The 21,791-nt window shown below is 41.7% G+C and overlaps 23 non-coding genes across 23 annotated transcripts; 9 read left to right on the forward strand and 14 right to left on the reverse strand.

Annotated features, from left to right (window-relative positions):
• The first annotated feature begins 928 nt into the window (after positions 1-928).
• Positions 929-1,001, forward strand: TRNAR-UCG (transfer RNA arginine (anticodon UCG)). The gene has a single exon. It is a non-coding gene; the product is annotated as a tRNA-Arg (tRNA).
• Positions 1,002-1,617: 616 nt separating this feature from the next.
• Positions 1,618-1,727, reverse strand: TRNAL-CAA (transfer RNA leucine (anticodon CAA)). The gene is made up of 2 exons: positions 1,690-1,727; positions 1,618-1,663 (listed from the first exon to the last, which is right to left on the reverse strand). It is a non-coding gene; the product is annotated as a tRNA-Leu (tRNA).
• A 1,343-nt stretch (positions 1,728-3,070) lies between these two features.
• TRNAR-UCG (transfer RNA arginine (anticodon UCG)) lies at positions 3,071-3,143 on the forward strand. Its single transcript has one exon. It is a non-coding gene; the product is annotated as a tRNA-Arg (tRNA).
• A 998-nt stretch (positions 3,144-4,141) lies between these two features.
• TRNAR-UCG (transfer RNA arginine (anticodon UCG)) lies at positions 4,142-4,214 on the forward strand. Its single transcript has one exon. It is a non-coding gene; the product is annotated as a tRNA-Arg (tRNA).
• A 1,688-nt stretch (positions 4,215-5,902) lies between these two features.
• Positions 5,903-6,012, reverse strand: TRNAL-CAA (transfer RNA leucine (anticodon CAA)). Its single transcript has 2 exons — positions 5,975-6,012; positions 5,903-5,948 (listed from the first exon to the last, which is right to left on the reverse strand). It is a non-coding gene; the product is annotated as a tRNA-Leu (tRNA).
• A 272-nt stretch (positions 6,013-6,284) lies between these two features.
• TRNAR-UCG (transfer RNA arginine (anticodon UCG)) lies at positions 6,285-6,357 on the forward strand. The gene has a single exon. It is a non-coding gene; the product is annotated as a tRNA-Arg (tRNA).
• Positions 6,358-6,973: 616 nt separating this feature from the next.
• TRNAL-CAA (transfer RNA leucine (anticodon CAA)) lies at positions 6,974-7,083 on the reverse strand. The gene is made up of 2 exons: positions 7,046-7,083; positions 6,974-7,019 (listed from the first exon to the last, which is right to left on the reverse strand). It is a non-coding gene; the product is annotated as a tRNA-Leu (tRNA).
• Positions 7,084-8,045: 962 nt separating this feature from the next.
• On the reverse strand, positions 8,046-8,155 carry TRNAL-CAA (transfer RNA leucine (anticodon CAA)). Its single transcript has 2 exons — positions 8,118-8,155; positions 8,046-8,091 (listed from the first exon to the last, which is right to left on the reverse strand). It is a non-coding gene; the product is annotated as a tRNA-Leu (tRNA).
• Positions 8,156-8,427: 272 nt separating this feature from the next.
• On the forward strand, positions 8,428-8,500 carry TRNAR-UCG (transfer RNA arginine (anticodon UCG)). The gene has a single exon. It is a non-coding gene; the product is annotated as a tRNA-Arg (tRNA).
• A 1,690-nt stretch (positions 8,501-10,190) lies between these two features.
• On the reverse strand, positions 10,191-10,300 carry TRNAL-CAA (transfer RNA leucine (anticodon CAA)). The gene is made up of 2 exons: positions 10,263-10,300; positions 10,191-10,236 (listed from the first exon to the last, which is right to left on the reverse strand). It is a non-coding gene; the product is annotated as a tRNA-Leu (tRNA).
• Positions 10,301-11,261: 961 nt separating this feature from the next.
• On the reverse strand, positions 11,262-11,371 carry TRNAL-CAA (transfer RNA leucine (anticodon CAA)). Its single transcript has 2 exons — positions 11,334-11,371; positions 11,262-11,307 (listed from the first exon to the last, which is right to left on the reverse strand). It is a non-coding gene; the product is annotated as a tRNA-Leu (tRNA).
• Positions 11,372-12,330: 959 nt separating this feature from the next.
• TRNAL-CAA (transfer RNA leucine (anticodon CAA)) lies at positions 12,331-12,440 on the reverse strand. The gene is made up of 2 exons: positions 12,403-12,440; positions 12,331-12,376 (listed from the first exon to the last, which is right to left on the reverse strand). It is a non-coding gene; the product is annotated as a tRNA-Leu (tRNA).
• A 2,032-nt stretch (positions 12,441-14,472) lies between these two features.
• Positions 14,473-14,582, reverse strand: TRNAL-CAA (transfer RNA leucine (anticodon CAA)). The gene is made up of 2 exons: positions 14,545-14,582; positions 14,473-14,518 (listed from the first exon to the last, which is right to left on the reverse strand). It is a non-coding gene; the product is annotated as a tRNA-Leu (tRNA).
• Positions 14,583-14,854: 272 nt separating this feature from the next.
• Positions 14,855-14,927, forward strand: TRNAR-UCG (transfer RNA arginine (anticodon UCG)). The gene has a single exon. It is a non-coding gene; the product is annotated as a tRNA-Arg (tRNA).
• Positions 14,928-15,543: 616 nt separating this feature from the next.
• TRNAL-CAA (transfer RNA leucine (anticodon CAA)) lies at positions 15,544-15,653 on the reverse strand. The gene is made up of 2 exons: positions 15,616-15,653; positions 15,544-15,589 (listed from the first exon to the last, which is right to left on the reverse strand). It is a non-coding gene; the product is annotated as a tRNA-Leu (tRNA).
• Positions 15,654-15,925: 272 nt separating this feature from the next.
• TRNAR-UCG (transfer RNA arginine (anticodon UCG)) lies at positions 15,926-15,998 on the forward strand. The gene has a single exon. It is a non-coding gene; the product is annotated as a tRNA-Arg (tRNA).
• A 616-nt stretch (positions 15,999-16,614) lies between these two features.
• TRNAL-CAA (transfer RNA leucine (anticodon CAA)) lies at positions 16,615-16,724 on the reverse strand. The gene is made up of 2 exons: positions 16,687-16,724; positions 16,615-16,660 (listed from the first exon to the last, which is right to left on the reverse strand). It is a non-coding gene; the product is annotated as a tRNA-Leu (tRNA).
• Positions 16,725-16,996: 272 nt separating this feature from the next.
• Positions 16,997-17,069, forward strand: TRNAR-UCG (transfer RNA arginine (anticodon UCG)). The gene has a single exon. It is a non-coding gene; the product is annotated as a tRNA-Arg (tRNA).
• Positions 17,070-17,685: 616 nt separating this feature from the next.
• TRNAL-CAA (transfer RNA leucine (anticodon CAA)) lies at positions 17,686-17,795 on the reverse strand. Its single transcript has 2 exons — positions 17,758-17,795; positions 17,686-17,731 (listed from the first exon to the last, which is right to left on the reverse strand). It is a non-coding gene; the product is annotated as a tRNA-Leu (tRNA).
• A 272-nt stretch (positions 17,796-18,067) lies between these two features.
• TRNAR-UCG (transfer RNA arginine (anticodon UCG)) lies at positions 18,068-18,140 on the forward strand. The gene has a single exon. It is a non-coding gene; the product is annotated as a tRNA-Arg (tRNA).
• A 617-nt stretch (positions 18,141-18,757) lies between these two features.
• Positions 18,758-18,867, reverse strand: TRNAL-CAA (transfer RNA leucine (anticodon CAA)). Its single transcript has 2 exons — positions 18,830-18,867; positions 18,758-18,803 (listed from the first exon to the last, which is right to left on the reverse strand). It is a non-coding gene; the product is annotated as a tRNA-Leu (tRNA).
• A 961-nt stretch (positions 18,868-19,828) lies between these two features.
• Positions 19,829-19,938, reverse strand: TRNAL-CAA (transfer RNA leucine (anticodon CAA)). Its single transcript has 2 exons — positions 19,901-19,938; positions 19,829-19,874 (listed from the first exon to the last, which is right to left on the reverse strand). It is a non-coding gene; the product is annotated as a tRNA-Leu (tRNA).
• A 961-nt stretch (positions 19,939-20,899) lies between these two features.
• On the reverse strand, positions 20,900-21,009 carry TRNAL-CAA (transfer RNA leucine (anticodon CAA)). Its single transcript has 2 exons — positions 20,972-21,009; positions 20,900-20,945 (listed from the first exon to the last, which is right to left on the reverse strand). It is a non-coding gene; the product is annotated as a tRNA-Leu (tRNA).
• Positions 21,010-21,791: the final 782 nt, after the last annotated feature.

Raw genomic sequence — 21,791 nt, forward strand, 5'->3', positions numbered from 1 at the left:
TGCTTCTTGCTGGAGGCTTCCAATTTGCTGAAGCCCAGAGCCTCCAAACAGAAGTAAATCATAAAGTGGAAGTAAACCAATTGATTTAAGGGTTTCAAAACACAGTTACATGCCTGGAATCCCGGGATTGATAACTGTCCCATTTGCTTGTGTTCTCAACCAAACTATCAAATCATCAAATGGCTGGTGTCATAACTTAAATATGCCTAAAATGGGAGAGCAACTGAGTATGTGCAGAGCAGGTTGAAACAGCGTATTACTGGATTTCAAAGTGTATAGAAGCATATTTTTTAATGTTTTACATGAGTATATATGCAAAATGGGACAACCGTAAGAGATGTAGCAGGACTTACTTTTCTGACTAAAGTTGCACTTTAAATGACAGATTTAACAGCATGGTCTAGCAGATTTTCCTCAAGAATTTGATCTTTATGTAGGATGTGCAAAGTTTTTGGATTTTTTTTCATGTTTTTGTGTCGGTGACATGGTAGCATGAAAACACAGCGGGAGTGGTGATTGTAGTTCAAGCTAAATGTGTAAACAGAATGTCAGAAGTGGGATTTGAACCCACGCCTCCATTTGGAGACCAGAACACCCACACAATGTGAAGAAACAGCTCTTGAGTCTGGTGCCTTAGACCACTCGGCCATCCTCACAAGATATATTGAGGTGCTATGGCTTCCTCTGGAAATATCATCTACTCGTGGTACTCTATTGATCTATTACCATTGTCAAGGAGCTGTATGAACACTCTGAACCTAGGCCCTTTTGCAAATGCACTTCTTAAAGCATGACCTTGCACCAAGTCATACATTTCAGATCCTTTCTACCAAATCTCCTTGAGCAAAAAAAGTAGAAGATGTCCCAGGTGATCTTCGAGTGTTTGGTTGATCCGAGTGCCACAAACCAGAATCATGGCCTTGTGGCAGACCGCGTGGCCTAATGGATAAGGCGTCTGACTTCGGATCAGAAGATTGAGGGTTCGAGTCCCTTCGTGGTCGTTTTCTATGCTGCTTTCCAGTTCCTTCCTGTGACCTTCACTCGTAAATTCTTGCTTTACCCATAACAACGTGCTTCTTGCTGGAGGCTTCCAATTTGCTGAAGCCCAGAGCCTCCAAACAGAAGTAAATCATAAAGTGGAAGTAAACCAATTGATTTAAGGGTTTCAAAACACAGTTACATGCCTGGAATCCCGGGATTGATAACTGTCCCATTTGCTTGTGTTCTCAACCAAACTATCAAATCATCAAATGGCTGGTGTCATAACTTAAATATGCCTAAAATGGGAGAGCAACTGAGTATGTGCAGAGCAGGTTGAAACAGCGTATTACTGGATTTCAAAGTGTATAGAAGCATATTTTTTAATGTTTTACATGAGTATATATGCAAAATGGGACAACCGGAAGAGATGTAGCAGGACTTACTTTTCTGACTAAAGTTGCACTTTAAATGACAGATTTAACAGCATGGTCTAGCAGATTTTCCTCAAGAATTTGATCTTTATGTAGGATGTGCAAAGTTTTTGGATTTTTTTTCATGTTTTTTTGTCGGTGACATGGTAGCATGAAAACACAGCGGGAGTGGTGATTGTAGTTCAAGCTAAATGTGTAAACAGATTGTCAGAAGTGGGATTTGAACCCACGCCTCCATTTGGAGACCAGAACACCCACACAATGTGAAGAAACAGCTCTTGAGTCTGGCGCCTTAGACCACTCGGCCATCCTGACAATATATATTGAGGTGCTATGGCTTCCTCTGGAAATATCATCTACTCGTGGTACTCTATTGATCTATTACCATTGTCAAGGAGCTGTATGAACACTCTGAACCTAGGCCCTTTTGCAAATGCACTTCTTAAAGCATGACCTTGCACCAAGTCATACATTTCAGATCCTTTCTACCAAATCTCCTTGAGCAAAAAAAGTAGAAGATGTCCCAGGTGATCTTCGAGTGTTTGGTTGATCCGGGCGCCACAAACCAGAATCATGTCCTTGTGGCAGACCGCGTGGCCTAATGGATAAGGCGTCTGACTTCGGATCAGAAGATTGAGGGTTCGAGTCCCTTCGTGGTTGTTTTCTATGCTGCTTTCCAGTTCCTTCCTGTGACCTTCACTCGTAAATTCTTGCTTTACCCATAACAACGTGCTTCTTGCTGGAGGCTTCCAATTTGCTGAAGCCCAGAGCCTCCAAACAGAAGTAAATCATAAAGTGGAAGTAAACCAATTGATTTAAGGGTTTCAAAACACAGTTACATGCCTGGAATCCCGGGATTGATAACTGTCCCATTTGCTTGTGTTCTCAACCAAACTATCAAATCATCAAATGGCTGGTGTCATAACTTAAATATGCCTAAAATGGGAGAGCAACTGAGTATGTGCAGAGCAGGTTGAAACAGCGTATTACTGGATTTCAAAGTGTATAGAAGCATATTTTTTAATGTTTTACATGAGTATATATGCAAAATGGGACAACCATAAGAGATGTAGCAGGACTTACTTTTCTGACTAAAGTTGCACTTTAAATGACAGATTTAACAGCATGGTCTAGCAGATTTTCCTCAAGAATTTGATCTTTATGTAGGATGTGCAAAGTTTTTGGATTTTTTTTCATGTTTTTGTGTCGGTGACATGGTAGCATGAAAACACAGCGGGAGTGGTGATTGTAGTTCAAGCTAAATGTGTAAACAGAATGTCAGAAGTGGGATTTGAACCCACGCCTCCATTTGGAGACCAGAACACCCACACAATGTGAAGAAACAGCTCTTGAGTCTGGTGCCTTAGACCACTCGGCCATCCTCACAAGATATATTGAGGTGCTATGGCGTCCTCTGGAAATATCATCTACTCGTGGTACTCTATTGATCTATTACCATTGTCAAGGAGCTGTATGAACACTCTGAACCTAGGCCCTTTTGCAAATGCACTTCTTAAAGCATGACCTTGCACCAAGTCATACATTTCAGATCCTTTCTACCAAATCTCCTTGAGCAAAAAAAGTAGAAGATGTCCCAGGTGATCTTCGAGTGTTTGGTTGATCCGAGTGCCACAAACCAGAATCATGGCCTTGTGGCAGACCGCGTGGCCTAATGGATAAGGCGTCTGACTTCGGATCAGAAGATTGAGGGTTCGAGTCCCTTCGTGGTCGTTTTCTATGCTGCTTTCCAGTTCCTTCCTGTGACCTTCACTCGTAAATTCTTGCTTTACCCATAACAACGTGCTTCTTGCTGGAGGCTTCCAATTTGCTGAAGCCCAGAGCCTCCAAACAGAAGTAAATCATAAAGTGGAAGTAAACCAATTGATTTAAGGGTTTCAAAACACAGTTACATGCCTGGAATCCCGGGATTGATAACTGTCCCATTTGCTTGTGTTCTCAACCAAACTATCAAATCATCAAATGGCTGGTGTCATAACTTAAATATGCCTAAAATGGGAGAGCAACTGAGTATGTGCAGAGCAGGTTGAAACAGCGTATTACTGGATTTCAAAGTGTATAGAAGCATATTTTTTAATGTTTTACATGAGTATATATGCAAAATGGGACAACCGTAAGAGATGTAGCAGGACTTACTTTTCTGACTAAAGTTGCACTTTAAATGACAGATTTAACAGCATGGTCTAGCAGATTTTCCTCAAGAATTTGATCTTTATGTAGGATGTGCAAAGTTTTTGGATTTTTTTTCATGTTTTTGTGTCGGTGACATGGTAGCATGAAAACACAGCGGGAGTGGTGATTGTAGTTCAAGCTAAATGTGTAAACAGAATGTCAGAAGTGGGATTTGAACCCACGCCTCCATTTGGAGACCAGAACACCCACACAATGTGAAGAAACAGCTCTTGAGTCTGGTGCCTTAGACCACTCGGCCATCCTCACAAGATATATTGAGGTGCTATGGCTTCCTCTGGAAATATCATCTACTCGTGGTACTCTATTGATCTATTACCATTGTCAAGGAGCTGTATGAACACTCTGAACCTAGGCCCTTTTGCAAATGCACTTCTTAAAGCATGACCTTGCACCAAGTCATACATTTCAGATCCTTTCTACCAAATCTCCTTGAGCAAAAAAAGTAGAAGATGTCCCAGGTGATCTTCGAGTGTTTGGTTGATCTGGGCGCCACAAACCAGAATCATGTCCTTGTGGCAGACCGCGTGGCCTAATGGATAAGGCGTCTGACTTCGGATCAGAAGATTGAGGGTTCGAGTCCCTTCGTGGTCGTTTTCTATGCTGCTTTCCAGTTCCTTCCTGTGACCTTCACTCGTAAATTCTTGCTTTACCCATAACAACGTGCTTCTTGCTGGAGGCTTCCAATTTGCTGAAGCCCAGAGCCTCCAAACAGAAGTAAATCATAAAGTGGAAGTAAACCAATTGATTTAAGGGTTTCAAAACACAGTTACATGCCTGGAATCCCGGGATTGATAACTGTCCCATTTGCTTGTGTTCTCAACCAAACTATCAAATCATCAAATGGCTGGTGTCATAACTTAATTATTTCCCCAAAATGGGAGAGCAACTGAGTATGTGCAGAGCAGGTTGAAACAGCGTATTACTGGATTTCAAAGTGTATAGAACCATATTTTTTAATGTTTTACATGAGTATATATGCAAAATGGGACAACCGGAAGAGATGTAGCAGGACTTACTTTTCTACTAAAGTTGCACTTTAAATGACAGATTTAACAGCATGGTCTAGCAGATTTTCCTCAAGAATTTGATCTTTATGTAGGATGTGCAAAGTTTTTGGATTTTTTTTCATGTTTTTTTGTCGGTGACATGGTAGCATGAAAACACAGCGGGAGTGGTGATTGTAGTTCAAGCTAAATGTGTAAACAGATTGTCGGAAGTGGGATTTGAACCCACGCCTCCATTTGGAGACCAGAACACCCACACAATGTGAAGAAACAGCTCTTGAGTCTGGCGCCTTAGACCACTCGGCCATCCTGACAAGATATATTGAGGTGCTATGGCTTCCTCTGGAAATATCATCTACTCGTGGTACTCTATTGATCTATTACCATTGTCAAGGAGCTGTATGAACACTCTGAACCTAGGCCCTTTTGCAAATGCACTTCTTAAAGCATGACCTTGCACCAAGTCATACATTTCAGATCCTTTCTACCAAATCTCCTTGAGCAAAAAAAGTAGAAGATGTCCCAGGTGATCTTCGAGTGTTTGGTTGATCCGGGCGCCACAAACCAGAATCATGTCTTTGTGGCAGACAGCGTGGCCTAATGGATAAGGCGTCTGACTTCGGATCAGAAGATTGAGGGTTCGAGTCCCTTCGTGGTCGTTTTCTATGCTGCTTTCCAGTTCCTTCCTGTGACCTTCACTCGTAAATTCTTGCTTTAGCCATAACAACGTGCTTCTTGCTGGAGGCTTCCAATTTGCTGAAGCCCAGAGCCTCCAAACAGAAGTAAATCATAAAGTGGAAGTAAACCAATTGATTTAAGGGTTTCAAAACACAGTTACATGCATGGAATCCCGGGATTGATAACTGTCCCATTTGCTTGTGTTCTCAACCAAACTATCAAATCATCAAATGGCTGGTGTCATAACTTAAATATGCCTAAAATGGGAGAGCAACTGAGTATGTGCAGAGCAGGTTGAAACAGCGTATTACTGGATTTCAAAGTGTATAGAAGCATATTTTTTAATGTTTTACATGAGTATATATGCAAAATGGGACAACCGGAAGAGATGTAGCAGGACTTACTTTTCTGACTAAAGTTGCACTTTAAATGACAGATTTAACAGCATGGTCTAGCAGATTTTCCTCAAGAATTTGATCTTTATGTAGGATGTGCAAAGTTTTTGGATTTTTTTTCATGTTTTTTTGTCGGTGACATGGTAGCATGAAAACACAGCGGGAGTGGTGATTGTAGTTCAAGCTAAATGTGTAAACAGATTGTCAGAAGTGGGATTTGAACCCACGCCTCCATTTGGAGACCAGAACACCCACACAATGTGAAGAAACAGCTCTTGAGTCTGGCGCCTTAGACCACTCGGCCATCCTGACAAGATATATTGAGGTGCTATGGCTTCCTCTGGAAATATCATCTACTCGTGGTACTCTATTGATCTATTACCATTGTCAAGGAGCTGTATGAACACTCTGAACCTAGGCCATTTTGAAAATGCACTTCTTAAAGCATGACCTTGCACCAAGTCATACATTTCAGATCCTTTCTACCAAATCTCCTTGAGCAAAAAAAGTAGAAGATGTCCCAGGTGATCTTCGAGTGTTTGGTTGATCCGGGCGCCACAAACCAGAATCATGTCCTTGTGGCAGACCGCGTGGCCTAATGGATAAGGCGTCTGACTTCGGATCAGAAGATTGAGGGTTCGAGTCCCTTCGTGGTCGTTTTCTATGCTGCTTTCCAGTTCCTTCCTGTGACCTTCACTCGTAAATTCTTGCTTTAGCCATAACAACGTGCTTCTTGCTGGAGGCTTCCAATTTGCTGAAGCCCAGAGCCTCCAAACAGAAGTAAATCATAAAGTGGAAGTAAACCAATTGATTTAAGGGTTTCAAAACACAGTTACATGCATGGAATCCCGGGATTGATAACTGTCCCATTTGCTTGTGTTCTCAACCAAACTATCAAATCATCAAATGGCTGGTGTCATAACTTAAATATGCCTAAAATGGGAGAGCAACTGAGTATGTGCAGAGCAGGTTGAAACAGCGTATTACTGGATTTCAAAGTGTATAGAAGCATATTTTTTAATGTTTTACATGAGTATATATGCAAAATGGGACAACCGGAAGAGATGTAGCAGGACTTACTTTTCTGACTAAAGTTGCACTTTAAATGACAGATTTAACAGCATGGTCTAGCAGATTTTCCTCAAGAATTTGATCTTTATGTAGGATGTGCAAAGTTTTGGGATTTTTTTTCATGTTTTTTTGTCGGTGACATGGTAGCATGAAAACACAGCGGGAGTGGTGATTGTAGTTCAAGCTAAATGTGTAAACAGATTGTCAGAAGTGGGATTTGAACCCACGCCTCCATTTGGAGACCAGAACACCCACACAATGTGAAGAAACAGCCCTTGAGTCTGGCGCCTTAGACCACTCGGCCATCCTGACAAGATACATTGCGGTTCTTTGGCTTCCTCTGGAAATATCATCTACTCGTGGTACTCTATTGATCTATTACCATTGTCAAGGAGCTGTATGAACACTCTGAACCTAGGCCCTTTTGCAAATGCACTTCTTAAAGCATGACCTTGCACCAAGTCATACATTTCAGATCCTTTCTACCAAATCTCCTTGAGCAAAAAAAGTAGAAGATGTCCCAGGTGATCTTCGAGTGTTTGGTTGATCCGGGCGCCACAAACCAGAATCATGTCTTTGTGGCAGACCGCGTGGCCTAATGGATAAGGCGTCTGACTTCGGATCAGAAGATTGAGGGTTCGACTCCCTTTGTGGTCGTTTTCTATGCTGCTTTCCAGTTCCTTCCTGTGACCTTCACTCGTAAATTCTTGCTTTAGCCATAACAACGTGCTTCTTGCTGGAGGCTTCCAATTTGCTGAAGCCCAGAGCCTCCAAACAGAAGTAAATCATAAAGTGGAAGTAAACCAATTGATTTAAGGGTTTCAAAACACAGTTACATGCCTGGAATCCCGGGATTGATAACTGTCCCATTTGCTTGTGTTCTCAACCAAACTATCAAATCATCAAATGGCTGGTGTCATAACTTAAATATTTCCCCAAAATGGGAGAGCAACTGAGTATGTGCAGAGCAGGTTGAAACAGCGTATTACTGGATTTCAAAGTGTATAGAACCATATTTTTTAATGTTTTACATGAGTATATATGCAAAATGGGACAACCGGAAGAGATGTAGCAGGATTTACTTTTCTACTAAAGTTGCACTTTAAATGACAGATTTAACAGCATGGTCTAGCAGATTTTCCTCAAGAATTTGATCTTTATGTAGGATGTGCAAAGTTTTTGGATTTTTTTTCATGTTTTTTTGTCGGTGACATGGTAGCATGAAAACACAGCGGGAGTGGTGATTGTAGTTCAAGCTAAATGTGTAAACAGATTGTCAGAAGTGGGATTTGAACCCACGCCTCCATTTGGAGACCAGAACACCCACACAATGTGAAGAAACAGCTCTTGAGTCTGGCGCCTTAGACCACTCGGCCATCCTGACAAGATATATTGAGGTGCTATGGCTTCCTCTGGAAATATCATCTACTCGTAGTACTCTATTGATCTATTACCATTGTCAAGGAGCTGTATGAACACTCTGAACCTAGGCCCTTTTGCAAATGCACTTCTTAAAGCATGACCTTGCACCAAGTCATACATTTCAGATCCTTTCTACCAAATCTCCTTGAGCAAAAAAAGTAGAAGATGTCCCAGGTGATCTTCGAGTGTTTGGTTGATCTGGGCGCCACAAACCAGAATCATGTCCTTGTGGCAGACCGCGTGGCCTAATGGATAAGGCGTCTGACTTCGGATCAGAAGATTGAGGGTTCGAGTCCCTTCGTGGTCGTTTTCTATGCTGCTTTCCAGTTCCTTCCTGTGACCTTCACTCGTAAATTCTTGCTTTACCCATAACAACGTGCTTCTTGCTGGAGGCTTCCAATTTGCTGAAGCCCAGAGCCTCCAAACAGAAGTAAATCATAAAGTGGAAGTAAACCAATTGATTTAAGGGTTTCAAAACACAGTTACATGCCTGGAATCCCGGGATTGATAACTGTCCCATTTGATTGTGTTCTCAACCAAACTATCAAATCATCAAATGGCTGGTGTCATAACTTAAATATTTCCCCAAAATGGGAGAGCAAATTGAGTATGTGCAGAGCAGGTTGAAACAGCGTATTACTGGATTTCAAAGTGTATAGAACCATATTTTTTAATGTTTTACATGAGTATATATGCAAAATGGGACAACCGGAAGAGATGTAGCAGGACTTACTTTTCTACTAAAGTTGCACTTTAAATGACAGATTTAACAGCATGGTCTAGCAGATTTTCCTCAAGAATTTGATCTTTATGTAGGATGTGCAAAGTTTTTGGATTTTTTTTCATGTTTTTTTGTCGGTGACATGGTAGCATGAAAACACAGCGGGAGTGGTGATTGTAGTTCAAGCTAAATGTGTAAACAGATTGTCAGAAGTGGGATTGGAACCCACGCCTCCATTTGGAGACCAGAACACCCACACAATGTGAAGAAACAGCTCTTGAGTCTGGCGCCTTAGACCACTCGGCCATCCTGACAAGATATATTGAGGTGCTATGGCTTCCTCTGGAAATATCATCTACTCGTAGTACCCTATTGATCTATTACCATTGTCAAGGAGCTGTATGAACACTCTGAACCTAGGCCCTTTTGCAAATGCACTTCTTAAAGCATGACCTTGCACCAAGTCATACATTTCAGATCCTTTCTACCAAATCTCCTTGAGCAAAAAAAGTAGAAGATGTCCCAGGTGATCTTCGAGTGTTTGGTTGATCCGGGCGCCACAAACCAGAACCATGTCCTTGTGGCAGACCGCGTGGCCTAATGGATAAGGCGTCTGACTTCGGATCCGAAGATTGAAGGTTCGAGTCCCTTCGTGGTCGTTTTCTATGCTGCTTTCCAGTTCCTTCCTGTGACCTTCACTCGTAAATTCTTGCTTTAGCCATAACAACGTGCTTCTTGCTGGAGGCTTCCAATTTGCTGAAGCCCAGAGCCTCCAAACAGAAGTAAATCATAAAGTGGAAGTAAACCAATTGATTTAAGGGTTTCAAAACACAGTTACATGCATGGAATCCCGGGATTGATAACTGTCCCATTTGCTTGTGTTCTCAACCAAACTATCAAATCATCAAATGGCTGGTGTCATAACTTAAATATTTCCCCAAAATGGGAGAGCAACTGAGTATGTGCAGAGCAGGTTGAAACAGCGTATTACTGGATTTCAAAGTGTATAGAACCATATTTTTTAATGTTTTACATGAGTATATATGCAAAATGGGACAACCGGAAGAGATGTAGCAGGACTTACTTTTCTACTAAAGTTGCACTTTAAATGACAGATTTAACAGCATGGTCTAGCAGATTTTCCTCAAGAATTTGATCTTTATGTAGGATGTGCAAAGTTTTTGGATTTTTTTTCATGTTTTTTTGTCGGTGACATGGTAGCATGAAAACACAGCGGGAGTGGTGATTGTAGTTCAAGCTAAATGTGTAAACAGATTGTCAGAAGTGGGATTTGAACCCACGCCTCCATTTGGAGACCAGAACACCCACACAATGTGAAGAAACAGCTCTTGAGTCTGGCGCCTTAGACCACTCGGCCATCCTGACAAGATATATTGAGGTGCTATGGCTTCCTCTTGAAATATCATCTACTCGTGGTACTCTATTGATCTATTACCATTGTCAAGGAGCTGTATGAACACTCTGAACCTAGGCCATTTTGCAAATGCACTTCTTAAAGCATGACCTTGCACCAAGTCATACATTTCAGATCCTTTCTACCAAATCTCCTTGAGCAAAAAAAGTAGAAGATGTCCCAGGTGATCTTCGAGTGTTTGGTTGATCCGGGCGCCACAAACCAGAACCATGTCTTTGTGGCAGACCGCGTGGCCTAATGGATAAGGCGTCTGACTTCGGATCAGAAGATTGAGGGTTCGAGTCCCTTTGTGGTCGTTTTCTATGCTGCTTTCCAGTTCCTTCCTGTGACCTTCACTCGTAAATTCTTGCTTTAGCCATAACAACGTGCTTCTTGCTGGAGGCTTCCAATTTGCTGAAGCCCAGAGCCTCCAAACAGAAGTAAATCATAAAGTGGAAGTAAACCAATTGATTTAAGGGTTTCAAAACACAGTTACATGCATGGAATCCCGGGATTGATAACTGTCCCATTTGCTTGTGTTCTCAACCAAACTATCAAATCATCAAATGGCTGGTGTCATAACTTAAATATGCCTAAAATGGGAGAGCAACTGAGTATGTGCAGAACAGGTTGAAACAGCGTATTACTGGATTTCAAAGTGTATAGAAGCATATTTTTTAATGTTTTACATGAGTATATATGCAAAATGGGACAACCGGAAGAGATGTAGCAGGACTTACTTTTCTGACTAAAGTTGCACTTTAAATGACAGATTTAACAGCATGGTCTAGCAGATTTTCCTCAAGAATTTGATCTTTATGTAGGATGTGCAAAGTTTTTGGATTTTTTTTCATGTTTTTTTGTCGGTGACATGGTAGCATGAAAACACAGCGGGAGTGGTGATTGTAGTTCAAGCTAAATGTGTAAACAGATTGTCAGAAGTGGGATTTGAACCCACGCCTCCATTTGGAGACCAGAACACCCACACAATGTGAAGAAACAGCCCTTGAGTCTGGCGCCTTAGACCACTCGGCCATCCTGACAAGATACATTGAGGTCCTTTGGCTTCCTCTGGAAATATCATCTACTCGTGGTACTCTATTGATCTATTACCATTGTCAAGGAGCTGTATGAACACTCTGAACCTAGGCCCTTTTGCAAATGCACTTCTTAAAGCATGACCTTGCACCAAGTCATACATTTCAGATCCTTTCTACCAAATCTCCTTGAGCAAAAAAAGTAGATGTCCCAGGTGATCTTCGAGTGTTTGGTTGATCCGGGCGCCACAAACCAGAATCATGTCCTTGTGGCAGACCGCGTGGCCTAATGGATAAGGCGCCTGACTTCGGATCAGAAGATTGAGGGTTCGAGTCCCTTCGTGGTCGTTTTCTATGCTGCTTTCCAGTTCCTTCCTGTGACCTTCACTCGTAAATTCTTGCTTTACCCATAACAACGTGCTTCTTGCTGGAGGCTTCCAATTTGCTGAAGCCCAGAGCCTCCAAACAGAAGTAAATCATAAAGTGGAAGTAAACCAATTGATTTAAGGGTTTCAAAACACAGTTACATGCCTGGAATCCCGGGATTGATAACTGTCCCATTTGCTTGTGTTCTCAACCAAACTATCAAATCATCAAATGGCTGGTGTCATAACTTAAATATTTCCCCAAAATGGGAGAGCAACTGAGTATGTGCAGAGCAGGTTGAAACAGCGTATTACTGGATTTCAAAGTGTATAGAACCATATTTTTTAATGTTTTACATGAGTATATATGCAAAATGGGACAACCGGAAGAGATGTAGCAGGACTTACTTTTCTACTAAAGTTGCACTTTAAATGACAGATTTAACAGCATGGTCTAGCAGATTTTCCTCAAGAATTTGATCTTTATGTAGGATGTGCAAAGTTTTTGGATTTTTTTTCATGTTTTTTTGTCGGTGACATGGTAGCATGAAAACACAGCGGGAGTGGTGATTGTAGTTCAATCTAAATGTGTAACCAGATTGTCAGAAGTGGGATTTGAACCCACGCCTCCATTTGGAGACCAGAACACCCACACAATGTGAAGAAACAGCTCTTGAGTCTGGCGCCTTAGACCACTCGGCCATCCTGACAAGATATATTGAGGTGCTATGGCTTCCTCTGGAAATATCATCTACTCGTAGTACTCTATTGATCTATTACCATTGTCAAGGAGCTGTATGAACACTCTGAACCTAGGCCCTTTTGCAAATGCACTTCTTAAAGCATGACCTTGCACCAAGTCATACATTTCAGATCCTTTCTACCAAATCTCCTTGAGCAAAAAAAGTAGAAGATGTCCCAGGTGATCTTCGAGTGTTTGGTTGATCCGGGCGCCACAAACCAGAATCATGTCCTTGTGGCAGACCGCGTGGCCTAATGGATAAGGCATCTGACTTCGGATCAGAAGATTGAGGGTTCGAGTCCCTTCGTGGTCGTTTTCTATGCTGCTTTCCAGTTCCTTCCTGTGACCTTCACTTGTAAATTCTTGCTTTACCCATAACAACGTGCTTCTTGCTGGAGGCTTCCAATTTGCTGAAGCCCAGAGCCTCCAAACAGAAGTAAATCATAAAGTGGAAGTAAACCAATTGATTTAAGGGTTTCAAAACACAGTTACATGCCTGGAATCCCGGGATTGATAACTGTCCCATTTGCTTGTGTTCTCAACCAAACTATCAAATCATCAAATGGCTGGTGTCATAACTTAAATATGCCTAAAATGGGAGAGCAACTGAGTATGTGCAGAGCAGGTTGAAACAGCGTATTACTGGATTTCAAAGTGTATAGAAGCATATTTTTTAATGTTTTACATGAGTATATATGCAAAATGGGACAACCGGAAGAGATGTAGCAGGACTTACTTTTCTGACTAAAGTTGCACTTTAAATGACAGATTTAACAGCATGGTCTAGCAGATTTTCCTCAAGAATTTGATCTTTATGTAGGATGTGCAAAGTTTTTGGATTTTTTTTCATGTTTTTTTGTCGGTGACATGGTAGCATGAAAACACAGCGGGAGTGGTGATTGTAGTTCAAGCTAAATGTGTAAACAGATTGTCAGAAGTGGGATTTGAACCCACGCCTCCATTTGGAGACCAGAACACCCACACAATGTGAAGAAACAGCCCTTGAGTCTGGCGCCTTAGACCACTCGGCCACCCTGACAAGATACATTGCGGTTCTTTGGCTTCCTCTGGAAATATCATCTACTCGTGGTACTCTATTGATCTATTACCATTGTCAAGGAGCTGTATGAACACTCTGAACCTAGGCCCTTTTGCAAATGCACTTCTTAAAGCATGACCTTGCACCAAGTCATACATTTCAGATCCTTTCTACCAAATCTCCTTGAGCAAAAAAAGTAGAAGATGTCCCAGGTGATCTTCGAGTGTTTGGTTGATCCGGGCGCCACAAACCAGAATCATGTCTTTGTGGCAGACCGCGTGGCCTAATGGATAAGGCGTCTGACTTCGGATCAGAAGATTGAGGGTTCGAGTCCCTTTGTGGTCGTTTTCTATGCTGCTTTCCAGTTCCTTCCTGTGACCTTCACTCGTAAATTCTTGCTTTAGCCATAACAACGTGCTTCTTGCTGGAGGCTTCCAATTTGCTGAAGCCCAGAGCCTCCAAACAGAAGTAAATCATAAAGTGGAAGTAAACCAATTGATTTAAGGGTTTCAAAACACAGTTACATGCCTGGAATCCCGGGATTGATAACTGTCCCATTTGCTTGTGTTCTCAACCAAACTATCAAATCATCAAATGGCTGGTGTCATAACTTAAATATGCCTAAAATGGGAGAGCAACTGAGTATGTGCAGAGCAGGTTGAAACAGCGTATTACTGGATTTCAAAGTGTATAGAAGCATATTTTTTAATGTTTTACATGAGTATATATGCAAAATGGGACAACCGGAAGAGATGTAGCAGGACTTACTTTTCTGACTAAAGTTGCACTTTAAATGACAGATTTAACAGCATGGTCTAGCAGATTTTCCTCAAGAATTTGATCTTTATGTAGGATGTGCAAAGTTTTTGGATTTTTTTTCATGTTTTTTTGTCGGTGACATGGTAGCATGAAAACACAGCGGGAGTGGTGATTGTAGTTCAAGCTAAATGTGTAAACAGATTGTCAGAAGTGGGATTTGAACCCACGCCTCCATTTGGAGACCAGAACACCCACACAATGTGAAGAAACAGCTCTTGAGTCTGGCGCCTTAGACCACTCGGCCATCCTGACAAGATATATTGAGGTGCTATGGCTTCCTCTGGAAATATCATCTACTCGTAGTACTCTATTGATCTATTACCATTGTCAAGGAGCTGTATGAACACTCTGAACCTAGGCCCTTTTGCAAATGCACTTCTTAAAGCATGACCTTGCACCAAGTCATACATTTCAGATCCTTTCTACCAAATCTCCTTGAGCAAAAAAAGTAGAAGATGTCCCAGGTGATCTTCGAGTGTTTGGTTGATCCGGGCGCCACAAACCAGAATCATGGCCTTGTGGCAGACCGCGTGGCCTAATGGATAAGGCGTCTGACTTCGGATCAGAAGATTGAGGGTTCGAGTCCCTTCGTGGTCGTTTTCTATGCTGCTTTCCAGTTCCTTCCTGTGACCTTCACTCGTAACTTCTTGCTTTAGCCATAACAACGTGCTTCTTGCTGGAGGCTTCCAATTTGCTGAAGCCCAGAGCCTCCAAACAGAAATAAATCATAAAGTGGAAGTAAACCAATTGATTTAAGGGTTTCAAAACACAGTTACATGCATGGAATCCCGGGATTGATAACTGTCCCATTTGCTTGTGTTCTCAACCAAACTATCAAATCATCAAATGGCTGGTGTCATAACTTAAATATGCCTAAAATGGGAGAGCAACTGAGTATGTGCAGAGCAGGTTGAAACAGCGTATTACTGGATTTCAAAGTGTATAGAAGCATATTTTTTAATGTTTTACATGAGTATATATGCAAAATGGGACAACCGGAAGAGATGTAGCAGGACTTACTTTTCTGACTAAAGTTGCACTTTAAATGAGAGATTTAACAGCATGGTCTAGCAGATTTTCCTCAAGAATTTGATCTTTATGTAGGATGTGCAAAGTTTTTGGATTTTTTTTCATGTTTTTTTGTCGGTGACATGGTAGCATGAAAACACAGCGGGAGTGGTGATTGTAGTTCAAGCTAAATGTGTAAAAAGATTGTCAGAAGTGGGATTTGAACCCACGCCTCCATTTGGAGACCAGAACACCCACACAATGTGAAGAAACAGCTCTTGAGTCTGGCGCCTTAGACCACTCGGCCATCCTGACAAGATATATTGAGGTGCTATGGCTTCCTCTGGAAATATCATCTACTCGTGGTACTCTATTGATCTATTACCATTGTCAAGGAGCTGTATGAACACTCTGAACCTAGGCCATTTTGCAAATGCACTTCTTAAAGCATGACCTTGCACCAAGTCATACATTTCAGATCCTTTCTACCAAATCTCCTTGAGCAAAAAAAGTAGAAGATGTCCCAGGTGATCTTCGAGTGTTTGGTTGATCCGGGCGCCACAAACCAGAATCATGTCCTTGTGGCAGACCGCGTGGCCTAATGGATAAGGCGTCTGACTTCGGATCAGAAGATTGAGGGTTCGAGTCCCTTCGTGGTCGTTTTCTATGCTGCTTTCCAGTTCCTTCCTGTGACCTTCACTCGTAAATTCTTGCTTTAGCTATAACAACGTGCTTCTTGCTGGAGGCTTCCAATTTGCTGAAGCCCAGAGCCTCCAAACAGAAGTAAATCATAAAGTGGAAGTAAACCAATTGATTTAAGGGTTTCAAAACACAGTTACATGCCTGGAATCCCGGGATTGATAACTGTCCCATTTGCTTGTGTTCTCAACCAAACTATCAAATCATCAAATGGCTGGTGTCATAACTTAAATATGCCTAAAATGGGAGAGCAACTGAGTATGTGCAGAGCAGGTTGAAACAGCGTATTACTGGATTTCAAAGTGTATAGAAGCATATTTTTTAATGTTTTACATGAGTATATATGCAAAATGGGACAACCGGAAGAGATGTAGCAGGACTTACTTTTCTGACTAAAGTTGCACTTTAAATGAGAGATTTAACAGCATGGTCTAGCAGATTTTCCTCAAGAATTTGATCTTTATGTAGGATGTGCAAAGTTTTTGGATTTTTTTTCATGTTTTTTTGTCGGTGACATGGTAGCATGAAAACACAGCGGGAGTGGTGATTGTAGTTCAAGCTAAATGTGTAAACAGATTGTCAGAAGTGGGATTTGAACCCACGCCTCCATTTGGAGACCAGAACACCCACACAATGTGAAGAAACAGCTCTTGAGTCTGGCGCCTTAGACCACTCGGCCATCCTGACAAGATATATTGAGGTGCTATGGCTTCCTCTGGAAATATCATCTACTCGTGGTACTCTATTGATCTATTACCATTGTCAAGGAGCTGTATGAACACTCTGAACCTAGGCCATTTTGCAAATGCACTTCTTAAAGCATGACCTTGCACCAAGTCATACATTTCAGATCCTTTCTACCAAATCTCCTTGAGCAAAAAAAGTAGAAGATGTCCCAGGTGATCTTCGAGTGTTTGGTTGATCCGGGCGCCACAAACCAGAATCATGTCCTTGTGGCAGACCGCGTGGCCTAATGGATAAGGCGTCTGACTTCGGATCAGAAGATTGAGGGTTCGAGTCCCTTCGTGGTCGTTTTCTATGCTGCTTTCCAGTTCCTTCCTGTGACCTTCACTCGTAAATTCTTGCTTTAGCTATAACAACGTGCTTCTTGCTGGAGGCTTCCAATTTGCTGAAGCCCAGAGCCTCCAAACAGAAGTAAATCATAAAGTGGAAGTAAACCAATTGATTTAAGGGTTTCAAAACACAGTTACATGCCTGGAATCCCGGGATTGATAACTGTCCCATTTGCTTGTGTTCTCAACCAAACTATCAAATCATCAAATGTCTGGTGTCATAACTTAAATATGCCTAAAATGGGAGAGCAACTGAGTATGTGCAGAGCAGGTTGAAACAGCGTATTACTGGATTTCAAAGTGTATAGAAGCATATTTTTTAATGTTTTACATGAGTATATATGCAAAATGGGACAACCGGAAGAGATGTAGCAGGACTTACTTTTCTGACTAAAGTTGCACTTTAAATGAGAGATTTAACAGCATGGTCTAGCAGATTTTCCTCAAGAATTTGATCTTTATGTAGGATGTGCAAAGTTTTTGGATTTTTTTTCATGTTTTTTTGTCGGTGACATGGTAGCATGAAAACACAGCGGGAGTGGTGATTGTAGTTCAAGCTAAATGTGTAAACAGATTGTCAGAAGTGGGATTTGAACCCACGCCTCCATTTGGAGACCAGAACACCCACACAATGTGAAGAAACAGCTCTTGAGTCTGGCGCCTTAGACCACTCGGCCATCCTGACAAGATATATTGAGGTGCTATGGCTTCCTCTGGAAATATCATCTACTCGTGGTACTCTATTGATCTATTACCATTGTCAAGGAGCTGTATGAACACTCTGAACCTAGGCCATTTTGCAAATGCACTTCTTAAAGCATGACCTTGCACCAAGTCATACATTTCAGATCCTTTCTACCAAATCTCCTTGAGCAAAAAAAGTAGAAGATGTCCCAGGTGATCTTCGAGTGTTTGGTTGATCCGGGCGCCACAAACCAGAATCATGTCCTTGTGGCAGACCGCGTGGCCTAATGGATAAGGCGTCTGACTTCGGATCAGAAGATTGAGGGTTCGAGTCCCTTCGTGGTCGTTTTCTATGCTGCTTTCCAGTTCCTTCCTGTGACCTTCACTCGTAAATTCTTGCTTTACCCATAACAACGTGCTTCTTGCTGGAGGCTTCCAATTTGCTGAAGCCCAGAGCCTCCAAACAGAAGTAAATCATAAAGTGGAAGTAAACCAATTGATTTAAGGGTTTCAAAACACAGTTACATGCATGGAATCCCGGGATTGATAACTGTCCCATTTGCTTGTGTTCTCAACCAAACTATCAAATCATCAAATGGCTGGTGTCATAACTTAAATATTTCCCCAAAATGGGAGAGCAACTGAGTATGTGCAGAGCAGGTTGAAACAGCGTATTACTGGATTTCAAAGTGTATAGAACCATATTTTTTAATGTTTTACATGAGTATATATGCAAAATGGGACAACCGGAAGAGATGTAGCAGGACTTACTTTTCTACTAAAGTTGCACTTTAAATGACAGATTTAACAGCATGGTCTAGCAGATTTTCCTCAAGAATTTGATCTTTATGTAGGATGTGCAAAGTTTTTGGATTTTTTTTCATGTTTTTTTGTCGGTGACATGGTAGCATGAAAACACAGCGGGAGTGGTGATTGTAGTTCAAGCTAAATGTGTAAACAGATTGTCAGAAGTGGGATTTGAACCCACGCCTCCATTTGGAGACCAGAACACCCACACAATGTGAAGAAACAGCTCTTGAGTCTGGCGCCTTAGACCACTCGGCCATCCTGACAAGATATATTGAGGTGCTATGGCTTCCTCTGGAAATATCATCTACTCGTAGTACCCTATTGATCTATTACCATTGTCAAGGAGCTGTATGAACACTCTGAACCTAGGCCCTTTTGCAAATGCACTTCTTAAAGCATGACCTTGCACCAAGTCATACATTTCAGATCCTTTCTACCAAATCTCCTTGAGCAAAAAAAGTAGAAGATGTCCCAGGTGATCTTCGAGTGTTTGGTTGATCCGGGCGCCACAAACCAGAATCATGTCTTTGTGGCAGACCGCGTGGCCTAATGGATAAGGCGTCTGACTTCGGATCAGAAGATTGAGGGTTCGAGTCCCTTTGTGGTCGTTTTCTATGCTGCTTTCCAGTTCCTTCCTGTGACCTTCACTCGTAAATTCTTGCTTTAGCCATAACAACGTGCTTCTTGCTGGAGGCTTCCAATTTGCTGAAGCCCAGAGCCTCCAAACAGAAGTAAATCATAAAGTGGAAGTAAACCAATTGATTTAAGGGTTTCAAAACACAGTTACATGCATGGAATCCCGGGATTGATAACTGTCCCATTTGCTTGTGTTCTCAACCAAACTATCAAATCATCAAATGGCTGGTGTCATAACTTAAATATGCCTAAAATGGGAGAGCAACTGAGTATGTGCAGAACAGGTTGAAACAGCGTATTACTGGATTTCAAAGTGTATAGAAGCATATTTTTTAATGTTTTACATGAGTATATATGCAAAATGGGACAACCGGAAGAGATGTAGCAGGACTTACTTTTCTGACTAAAGTTGCACTTTAAATGACAGATTTAACAGCATGGTCTAGCAGATTTTCCTCAAGAATTTGATCTTTATGTAGGATGTGCAAAGTTTTGGGATTTTTTTTCATGTTTTTTTGTCGGTGACATGGTAGCATGAAAACACAGCGGGAGTGGTGATTGTAGTTCAAGCTAAATGTGTAAACAGATTGTCAGAAGTGGGATTTGAACCCACGCCTCCATTTGGAGACCAGAACACCCACACAATGTGAAGAAACAGCCCTTGAGTCTGGCGCCTTAGACCACTCGGCCATCCTGACAAGATACATTGAGGTCCTTTGGCTTCCTCTGGAAATATCATCTACTCGTGGTACTCTATTGATCTATTACCATTGTCAAGGAGCTGTATGAACACTCTGAACCTAGGCCCTTTTGCAAATGCACTTCTTAAAGCATGACCTTGCACCAAGTCATACATTTCAGATCCTTTCTACCAAATCTCCTTGAGCAAAAAAAGTAGAAGATGTCCCAGGTGATCTTCGAGTGTTTGGTTGATCCGGGCGCCACAAACCAGAATCATGTCCTTGTGGCAGACCGCGTGGCCTAATGGATAAGGTGTCTGACTTCGGATCAGAAGATTGAGGGTTCGAGTCCCTTCGTGGTCGTTTTCTATGCTGCTTTCCAGTTCCTTCCTGTGACCTTCACTCGTAAATTCTTGCTTTAGCCATAACAACGTGCTTCTTGCTGGAGGCTTCCAATTTGCTGAAGCCCAGAGCCTCCAAACAGAAGTAAATCATAAAGTGGAAGTAAACCAATTGATTTAAGGGTTTCAAAACACAGTTACATGCATGGAATCCCGGGATTGATAACTGTCCCATTTGCTTGTGTTCTCAACCAAACTATCAAATCATCAAATGGCTGGTGTCATAACTTAAATATGCCTAAAATGGGAGAGCAACTGAGTATGTGCAGAGCAGGTTGAAACAGCGTATTACTGGATTTCAAAGTGTATAGAAGCATATTTTTTAATGTTTTACATGAGTATATATGCAAAATGGGACAACCGGAAGAGATGTAGCAGGACTTACTTTTCTGACTAAAGTTGCACTTTAAATGACAGATTTAACAGCATGGTCTAGCAGATTTTCCTCAAGAATTTGATCTTTATGTAGGATGTGCAAAGTTTTTGGATTTTTTTTCATGTTTTTTTGTCGGTGACATGGTAGCATGAAAACACAGCGGGAGTGGTGATTGTAGTTCAAGCTAAATGTGTAAACAGATTGTCAGAAGTGGGATTTGAACCCACGCCTCCATTTGGAGACCAGAACACCCACACAATGTGAAGAAACAGCCCTTGAGTCTGGCGCCTTAGACCACTCGGCCATCCTGACAAGATACATTGAGGTCCTTTGGCTTCCTCTGGAAATATCATCTACTCGTGGTACTCTATTGATCTATTACCATTGTCAAGGAGCTGTATGAACACTCTGAACCTAGGCCCTTTTGCAAATGCACTTCTTAAAGCATGACCTTGCACCAAGTCATACATTTCAGATCCTTTCTACCAAATCTCCTTGAGCAAAAAAAGTAGAAGATGTCCCAGGTGATCTTCGAGTGTTTGGTTGATCCGGGCGCCACAAACCAGAATCATGTCCTTGTGGCAGACCGCGTGGCCTAATGGATAAGGCGTCTGACTTCGGATGAGAAGATTGAGGGTTCGAGTCCCTTCGTGGTCGTTTTCTATGCTGCTTTCCAGTTCCTTCCTGTGACCTTCACTCGTAAATTCTTGCTTTAGCCATAACAACGTGCTTCTTGCTGGAGGCTTCCAATTTGCTGAAGCCCAGAGCCTCCAAACAGAAGTAAATCATAAAGTGGAAGTAAACCAATTGATTTAAGGGTTTCAAAACACAGTTACATGCCTGGAATCCCGGGATTGATAACTGTCCCATTTGCTTGTGTTCTCAACCAAACTATCAAATCATCAAATGGCTGGTGTCATAACTTAAATATGCCTAAAATGGGAGAGCAACTGAGTATGTGCAGAGCAGGTTGAAACAGCGTATTACTGGATTTCAAAGTGTATAGAAGCATATTTTTTAATGTTTTACATGAGTATATATGCAAAATGGGACAACCGGAAGAGATGTAGCAGGACTTACTTTTCTGACTAAAG

The sequence above is a fragment of the Lithobates pipiens genome, unplaced genomic scaffold, assembly GCF_037356315.1.
Source record: "Lithobates pipiens isolate NorthernLeopardFrog02 unplaced genomic scaffold, aLitPip1_a1.2 Scaffold_1, whole genome shotgun sequence".
In the NCBI taxonomy this organism is placed as follows: Eukaryota; Metazoa; Chordata; class Amphibia; order Anura; family Ranidae; genus Lithobates; species Lithobates pipiens.